The sequence below is a fragment of the Molothrus ater genome, chromosome 17, assembly GCF_012460135.2.
Source record: "Molothrus ater isolate BHLD 08-10-18 breed brown headed cowbird chromosome 17, BPBGC_Mater_1.1, whole genome shotgun sequence".
Classification (NCBI taxonomy): domain Eukaryota; kingdom Metazoa; phylum Chordata; class Aves; order Passeriformes; family Icteridae; genus Molothrus; species Molothrus ater.
In genome coordinates, this window is record NC_050494.2 from 14,117,089 (window position 1) to 14,126,435 (window position 9,347).

At 46.1% G+C, this 9,347-nt stretch overlaps 1 long non-coding RNA gene across 1 annotated transcript; it reads right to left on the reverse strand.

Annotated features, from left to right (window-relative positions):
* Positions 1 to 1,059: 1,059 nt before the first annotated feature.
* LOC118694402 (uncharacterized) lies at positions 1,060 to 6,978 on the reverse strand. Its single transcript, XR_004981425.1, has 3 exons — positions 6,576 to 6,978; positions 4,537 to 4,620; positions 1,060 to 1,134 (listed from the first exon to the last, which is right to left on the reverse strand). It is a non-coding gene; the product is annotated as an uncharacterized LOC118694402 (long non-coding RNA).
* Positions 6,979 to 9,347: the final 2,369 nt, after the last annotated feature.

Here is a 9,347-nt window from a genome sequence, read left to right on the forward strand (position 1 = left end):
GTCCCTTTAGGGCACAGAGCTCCTTCCTGCAGCACCAGCAGCTCTCACCTGGTCCCTGCAGGACTCAGAGCCCCCTCTGGCTCAGCAGCTGCCCCATTCCTCCCCTCGTGGCCAGGTGTGCACCCCCATGGCAGCACCTGCAGCACTCGCAGTGCTGAGGTTCCTGTGGGAGGGGGTTTGGGTCAGCCAGGGGCTGTGCAGCCCCAGCCCACAGGGACACAAGGAGCTCGCTGTTCTGGGCTGCTCTCTGAGGGACTGGGACATCTGCACTGCATTACAGCCTGCTCAAAGAAATGCTGTCTACATTAAGTACAAGTATTTAATTAGCACTTCATTTAGAGCATGTGGTACAGCTCACAGCTCCAGTTTGGGCCAGAGATGGTTTTCAGGGGTGGGTGGAAGCCGGGGGTGATGCCAGGAGAGCAGAGCAGCTCCCAGCCCCTGCAGGGAAGCTGGCCTGGCACAGGAACCACAGCCACGAGTCCTGCAGGACCGAGCTCCCTTCCCTGCTCACCCGAGGGCTCTCCCAGCCCAGGGCGGGAGGCTGTCCCTGCTCCTGGGGCAGCTGCAGGCTGATCCCACCCACCCTGGATGAGCAGGGCCCGAGCCCAGCCCGGGCCGGGGAAGCCCCGGTGATTCAGAGCCGCTGTGAGTCACCCCCATCCCTCCATCCTCCCCAGGGAGAGGCCGATGAGCTGTGGCCAGGCCAGCACCACCCGGGCTGTGCAGAGGGCCCAGGCCAGCAGGAGCTGCCCCTCCCAGGCGCTCAGGGTCCTGCTGTCCCGGGACACCCCCCAAATCCCACTGCACCCCTGCTCTGAACCATTCCAAAGCAGCCCCTCCAGTCCCCTCAGTGCAGTGCCCCTGACTCTGCTGGTTCCTCAAGCATGGGAGACTCCAGTGTCCGTGCTGGCCCCAGCATCCCCTGGAGCAGAGCCAAAGCCTCAAATGTGAGTTCCCTGCTGAGGGCAAGTCAAAAGGCATCTCCAGGCAGGCAGAGAGCAGGATCCCTGCCCCAGAGCTGCTGCAGGATCCTCTCTCTATTTCTCACCTCTCAAGCCCAACTTCTGATCTGGCCAACCTTGGATTTTAGCATCTGCTTGAATCCCCCAACTCCAGCTACTTCTGTAGTACCTACAAAAAGCACAAACAAACAAAATTCCCTTGGGACACGCAGCTGTAATATTATCAGAATAAATCTCCACCAGACAGAGCAAGCAGCTGTGGTTTTGTGGGGTTTTATACACAAATGCACACACATCTATCTGCTCATGTACATGGAGATCTATAAATACAGCTATCTGGGAATATATGATAAAAAATCTTCCTTGGCAGTACCTAAAACTGCCATTAAAGTCAACATGACTGTGGGGAACACACACATAAAATCACTGATTGTCTCTTTTCTGCTTTATGAGCAGTGTCTCCACTTTCCATTCTGCAGCCATATCCTGTGCTATCTCTTTGCAAGGGGCACCAATAACCTGTTTTTCACATTTAATTCTCTTAGAGTATTTATTTCTAGTGTCACACTCCACCAGAATATTCCATCATCATCCAGTTATCACTGGGGACAGCAAATGACACAGCTCAGGGACAAACAGCACTGCTGTTGTTTGGTGTGACACTCACAAAATCTAAATGTTAAAGGGATGGAAGGCAGCACACATCTCTGGAACAGATTTCTGAGTTCCAAATACTGTCCTGTCACTCCAGCCCTTGTAAAGAGTCCCTGTCCATCATTTTGTGGGTACTGGGAGCTCACAACTGGGTGACCCCAGAGCTGCTCCTCTCCAGGCTGAACAACCCCAAATCTCCAGGACAGCTCTCCCAGTGTCTCGTTGAAAATGAAAAGGTTGGTCCCAGCTGGATGAAATGCAAATGCAGAAGGTGCTTGTCCTGCTCTTGCAGTGCCTGTGACACGTGTCTGCCACAGTGGGAGCAGCTGGGAAAGGCTGGGTTTGCTCTCAGCATGAGCCAGCTCCCTCTGAGCACCCCTGGAGCTGAGTGCTGGGGGAAACAAAGGGGAGGAGAGGGAGCAGGAGGAGCAGGGATCTCCTGGGGCAGAAACTCCGATTTACACTGCCCAAAGGAACAGAAAGGGGACACAAGGAGGAGACAGGAAAGACATCTTGGGCTGGGGCTCTGCTGGCTCCCCTGCTCCTCTCTGCATATTCCCTGGAAGTTTTCCTTGTGGCACAAACTGCTTCATGTGCATCTTGTTTACTTTTGGCCTGGATCGCTTCCTTTGGAGGCAGCCCAGCCCCTGTTGGGAACATCAGACAAATCTGGATTCATTTGAAACTCCCTTTTGGAAGAGGCAGGGCTGTCCTTGTCAACATGTCAGATTAGGAATGCTCCATTTGGTTTAATGGGGCTGGCTTTTGGTTTAATCCAAAAGACTCCATAAACTTCCATTGTAATTTATGCTCCAAAGCTTACAGCCTTTGGAACTCACATTCCCCTCCTTTCCTTTCTGGGTTTTCTGGAGGTAGTGCTCTCCTTTCTAAGCTGTCCCTTTGCTCTGCATCAGACCAATTGTATCCACCAGAGAGGCTCCATTTATTCTGCTGCAAGGAAGGGCTTTATCAATCGGAAAACAACACGATTTTTATGATCTGCAACGTTTAAAAATGCATCAAAGAATGAAGGGAAACCAAGGAACAGAATATTACAGAGGGGTACCTGAGATCACTACAGGATCAGTGGGACCAGATTTATTTCTCCTAACAAAGAATTCTCAGCTGTTACTGGCAAGTGCTTTCAGTCACAATGGAACAGCAACTTCTGAAAAGTCTCTGTAGTTTTCTTTTGCTCTTCTCTTACCTCACAGATGGATGAACTCTCCATTATCTAAAGGAGATAAAGAGGACAGCAAAAGCACCTTTTACATTGGGAACTGTAGAGTTCTCTGAGGTATCCCCACAGCAGGCAAAGTGTTCTAAGTACTGAATGAATCAGGAAGGTTCTTGGATATCTGAGGATGGTTAACCACGAATTTAGTGCTGAGCTGGCACTCAGGACATCTGGGTTTCAATCCCATCTCTGGCATCTCCAGCATCTGGCACCCACACATCTATTGTGTGACTTTGAATGAGCAACTGTCTGCCATTCCCAGCCCATGGAGCAGGATAATGACACTTCCTCACGCTCCCCTTTGGTCTGTCTGATCCACTTAGGTGGAAAATGCATCAGCTCAGAGCTGTCCTTCCCCAGCCAGCCTGGGACGGGGTTTGGCCAACAGAAAATGCTTTCCAGAGATGGCTCAGCCCTTTTGAAGGAGCTCAGAGGTTGGAAGGGACCTCATTCCATGGACAGATCCACTGTGCCAGGCTGCTCCAAGCCCTGTCCAGCCTGGCCTTGGGCAGTGCCAGGGATGGGGCAGAAGGGATGCTGAGAAAGCACCTTGAGGACAACATCCCCCACAGCCCTCAGAGCTGGCACCAATAAAGCTGTCAGACATTTCTAATATTTCTCAGCTATTTAAAATGTGAATATTCATCATTCTTGCAAACCAGAGCCTAATTAGAATCATAAATTATTGCTTCAAAGTAGAGCAGAAGAGCAGCTTGTGTTCTGCAGCTCATTTCACCCCGAGGAGCCCCAGTCACACCTCGTGTGTCCCTGAGCACAGCAATGAGGCACCAAGCACAGCACAGCTTTCACCTTTCACTAAGCATTAAAGGGCAAACCCAAATCTCCAAGCTGGATGGCTTAAATACACTTTTTACTCCCAAAAAGACTTTTGAGGGGGATGCTGAGCAGCAGGGGTGGGTGGGGAGGGTGTTTGTGGCAGAAGGGAAGAACCCAGCCCTCCCTAACCTCTCCCATGCCCAAAGGCTGCTGGTTTCCACTTTCAGGGAGGATCTGAGACCTCTGCACCTTGTTTCTTAAATAAATAAAGCTCTCAGAATCACAGAATCACTTGGGTTGGAAAAGCCCTCCCAGAACACCCATTCCGAGCTGTGCCCATCCCCACCTTGTCCCCAGCCCAGAGCTCTGAGTGCCACCCCAGGAATTCCCTGGACACCTCCAGGGATGGGCACCCCAGCCCTCCCTGGGCAGTTCCAGTTCCTGAGCCCCCTTTCCATGGGGAAATTCCTGCTGGAATCCTACTCAGGGTGCAGGGAACGAGCACAGCAGCTCCCAGCCCTCATGGTGCCCTTCCCCGCTGGGGCTGTGGCTGGGCTGGCTGCAGTGCCCTCCCTGGCTGTGTTTGCCATTCAAGGGAGAGGGAACCACCCCTGGCTGCTCTGGGGCTGTGGCTGCACCTCCTGAGAAGCCCCAGGGAGCTGAGGATGTGCCCAGTGCCCGTGGGCTGAACACAGCAAACACATCTGGGGGTGTTTCCAGCTCCAGAAGATTTTCTGTTGGGCAAACACAGAGGAGCACTCGGGTCCCTGTGGCCCTGCCCTGCCTCAGCCCCTGTGATAATCAAAGTGATATTGATGGGCCCAAGGGCAGGACATGGCCGAGGACAGGACACAAAACCAGAGAAAAGCCAGATTTTCATCAGCTCTGAGACATTGTACTCACACCAGTGTTGGGAGCTCCTCTGGTCCTGCTCTGGCTCTGAGATCAATTCCATTTCCATCCCATTTTCAGGTGTTCTGAATAGATCTGCTCAACATCAGGAAAAAATGACAAGATTCGGTTCCACAAAGTAATAATTAAAAATGAACAGTTCTACTGTGCGTGTCAAAGCATTGGGCCCATTACAGCCCATTTTAAATAACAGTAGCAATAGTAATAATAGCAATATTAATAATTTTTATTATTTTAATTATTTGAAAATCATGCATTTTCCTCAATAGAAAAATCTAGAAATCAAAACCGCATTGTTTATATTTGGATTTTCATTAGATAAAATACATCCCCTTTTTAGCCTGTTTTTAGTATAAAAATAGCACGAGGGTAAGAACCAAAATCTAAATCTGTTCTATTTGTGTTAACAACAGCTCTAATTTCAGGCTGCCTCTTTCTTACACCACATTTTTCTGTATTTCCTTTTGAGAGTTGTCCAAGATCATAACCTTGAATCCAAACCTTTTTCTATTTCCTTGTAGGTACAGCATCAAATCCCAAGGATCAAATTATTTCCTGGAATTTAAGTGTCTCTGCAATAGATCAAATACATATTTAAGAAAAACCCTTCAGATTATTTGATATGTGTTTGTGTTTTAAGAATATGCACATTTAAAGAGGAAATATGAAATAATACCAGCTTAGAGTGGGGCCTAAATTAAACACCAGCTATTTTAAATTTTATATAAACTATTTCTATATTCTCAAATAGTGCATCACTGCTGCTGATATTGTAGAGGAAGTCAAGGGAGTAATGCTCCAAGAAGCTGGACAGTTAAATGAGTAAATGAGCTTTACTTGGAGCAGGAACAGGGAGAAAAGGAAATTCAGTGTGTTTGAGTTTCAGTACATCTGTGCTCAATGAGAGGGCCTTCAACACTGAGGAGCCAATAAGGAACTGGAAAAGCAAGAAAACTTCTCCTCTTTTTGCCATTCATCCACAGCGAGGAGGGGTGAGAGGCTGAGTCTGTGAGCTCCAAACCTCTGACAGACACAGATGAGGAACAAGCACTTGGCTTTCCTGGGCTTCCCTAGGTCCATAAAAACCTGATTTTAATTGGAACTTGTGCCTGTGTGAGCTTCTCTTCCTGATGCAGCCAAAGCTTTTCAAGACAGCTTCTAAGTAATAATTTCAAGCTGCTGTTTTTAAAGCTTTTAAATTGAGTTTCAGGTTTTATTCAAAAGCAGTTTCACACCAACTGGAAGTGAAACCAGGTGTCCTGTAAATAACAGATGCTTTCCAGCATTTCTAACCTAGTAAAACCAGAAAACCTGCTCGTCTGAATGGGTGCCTCCTGATTTACAGAATGGATTGAACATTCATCTATCAGGTCTCCTCTCCGAGAGCAGACTTTATAGAGCAAAATAAATCCAACACATAAAAGTCAACATTTACTAAGAAAGCATTTTAAAAGAGCAAATGCAAAACAGCTTTAAATCTGCTCTTCACCTCGAATGTTTCTGACTGTTGATATAGATCATGACTTTTAGTTGTCATTTAAATAACTTCAGTCAATTCCCTTCAAATATTTCCCTTTCCCTGAAGCAAACAGGGCAGAGGCTGCTGAGCCCCTGCTGCAGCACAGCTGGCAGGCTCTGTGCTGGGCTGGAGCACCACGATAATATATAATATATAATATATAATATATAATATATAATATATAATATATAATATATAATATATAATATATAATATATAATATATAATATATAATATATAATATATGATATATGATATATAATATATAAGATATAAGATATAAGATATAAGATATAAGATATGATATAATATAATATAATATAATATAATATAATATAATATAATATAATGTAGTATAGTATAAATATAGATATAAATAAATATAAATATAAATATAAATATAAATATAAATATAAATATAAATATAAATATAAATATAAATATAAATATAAATATAAATATAAATATAATGTAATATGAATATAATATGAGTTAGAATTCTGTAACTTACTTCTGTTTCTCCCCAGCTCGGGAAGGGCAGAACGCAGTTTTGTGCAGAAAATGCCGTTTTCCCTCGCAGCCACGAGAGGGGAGCCTTTTCCTTCTGTAACTTAGGGAAAGTCTCCTCACCTGCCCAGCGCATGGAAAGCATCGGAGAGGGAGAGGCAGCCCCTCGGACTGAGCAGGGACGTTTGGGATCCCTTCCACAGTCAGTAAATACATACATCCAGGATTAAATACATACATCCAGGATTAAATACACACATCCAGGATTAAATACACACATCCAGTGCACTAAAAACGATCCAGCCAGCTCATAACCGCTCTCATGATTTATGTGAGTGTGCTGAAGGCTCTTGGTCCCAGGGCTTTGGGATGAAATGTGGATTTCCATTGGAGCCCTGGTGCTTGTCCTGCCTCGCACGGGTGGGATGGATTCCCTGGGAAGCCGGGGGCTGCTGCTGAAAGGCCACAGTCCCAGGCACACCCCGGTGACAAAGGACAGGCTGGCAGCTCATCCACTGCGGGCTCAAGTGCCACAGCTGCTGCTCAAGCTCAGCCCTTCCTTGTGCCTGCTCTCCTCTCCATGGTTCGCTGTTTGGAGATGAGGTTTGCACCGGCAGCACCAGCAGGGGTTTTTCTCGTGGGGACAACTTCCCTCGGTCCAAAAAGGCCTAATTTAAATGGTCACTTGTGGAGCTTCTGGCTTCTCTTGCTGGTGGGTCCAAAGAGTCGGGCCAGAGCTCAGCCAGCAGGTGAGAGAATCCCTGAGCTGGCTCTGAGCTGTGCTGGAGCAGAGCAGAGAGCTCCCCCCATTCCATGGGACACACGGAGGCACATCCTGCTGTCCCTGCAGGGTCCAGCCCTCTCTGGGGTACAACCCATGGCCCTGCCTGCTCAGAATTCACTGGCCAAGCTCACCCAAGGGAAGGACACTTCTTCCTGTCAACATGTTTTGTTTTCAGACAAGAAATTGCATGTAATAAAAAAGTCTTCACTTGAAACTGGTCCTCGGAAGAGCAAAATAATTGAGATTATGCTCTTTATTTATCATCGGAAAGGGATGAGGTTTTAAAGCTGTTTTGTTCTTCTTTACAGTTGCTGTCAATTCTGACCTTTCCATGCAACTCATTAGCAGTCTCTTATTTCTCCTTCTTTAAATAAAGGGAAAGAAGTAATGAATTTTAACAAAGACTTTTTATGCCTCAGCAATTCTCAGAAGTCTGAGTTAAAGTAGCACTAAGAAAACTTCAAACTGTTTGAAAAAACGTTCTCACCCTCACCATTGATCAGATCAGCCCTTGCTGTCAATATTTCTTGCCTCATTACCCACAGGTTCTCCAGTCATCTTGGTAGAAGGGACTTGATATAAAAGTAAAACAGAAAATGAAATAATTCAATAAGTTCAAATGTTTGAGGCTTCTTTAAACCAGTATCTTGAAGCACTAATGACATAAAAAATTCCACACGTTTTTCACACATTGAGGAGTTTCTGTCCCCAGGAGAAATGTCCTGGCTGGCAATGACTGACCCTCTCCTCCTTTCAGCCCTTGCTCCCGGACAAGGGGCAGGCAGGCTGAGGTGCTGATGTCCCCCACCAATGCCAGAGCTGTGATTTATCCCTGTTTGGCCTCTGGAAATGCAGGAGGGGAGGGGGCACCGAGCACAAAGAGATTTCAGGGAAATGGGAGCTGCTCACAGGCACTGCTCACTCGCCAGTCTGTTCCATTTCTCCTCAAGACACTTGGCACTATTTGTTTGAGCAAATAACCAGGCCAGCAGCTGGTGTGGCAGAATCTCCCTAATTCACCTCTTTTCTATGTATTTAAATTTCCATTTCTATGTATTTAAATTTCCAGAATAAGTCGGGTACATGCTGAAAACTTTGTGTCTCCCACCCAAGCAAAGCAATCTCAGAACTTCACTTGGTGTAGACACCAAGGAGCAAAGCACCTCTTCTTCTCTGGTCACCTCAAGAAAGAAAGGCCCCATTAATGCTATTGGTTTGTCACTTTTACTCTCAGGTCAGAAACCCCTGTTTCTAACAATATTTCACTGTATTTACCAGTTTCTGCCTGCAGCTCTAAGTGGAACCAGGCACAAAATACCAAAACACTTTGGCACTTGCAGAGATTTGTGGGGTGGGAGAAACTGCCCACCCTCGGAGAGAAACAAAGGAAATCTCATTAATATCCATGTCTGCAGGGAGACAGAGCGTTCTGTTTCTTTGGATTTAGCCATTAATCTGGTTTTATTACTTTCATTAGCATTGTCATCTATGCTTCTGCTACTTTATACTTTACCAAATTAATTAATGCTAAAGATTAAAATGCAGCTGCCTAAAACATCCTACCAGGATTCAAACTGAAAAAAACCAACCCAGAATTCTAGAAACTAAGTTTTATGAAAGAACCAGCTCTGAAAGAACTCGTTGAGCAACTTTCTTGGCTTATAGGAGCTGATCTTCAGCAAGGTCTAGGATCTCTGTGCAATGGTAAGGCAGCAAATGTTTGGGGCTTGTGAAAGCTCATAAAAACTAAGGTTTATAATATTGTTTACTATTGAAATCTCAGCCTTCAGAGATCAAAAATGGAGAGATGAGTGGTTAAATGAGGATAAACCTCTATACTGCACTTAAAAACCAGTTGTGCATCTGGGAAGAGCAGGATGAGAATTTATGAGGCTGCTCTGGAGGAACTCACAGGCGTTTGAGCTCTTACTGAAACACAGCCATCCTGAGTTGCTCAAGGGGATGGGGGAAAGGAGAAGGAGAGGAAAATCA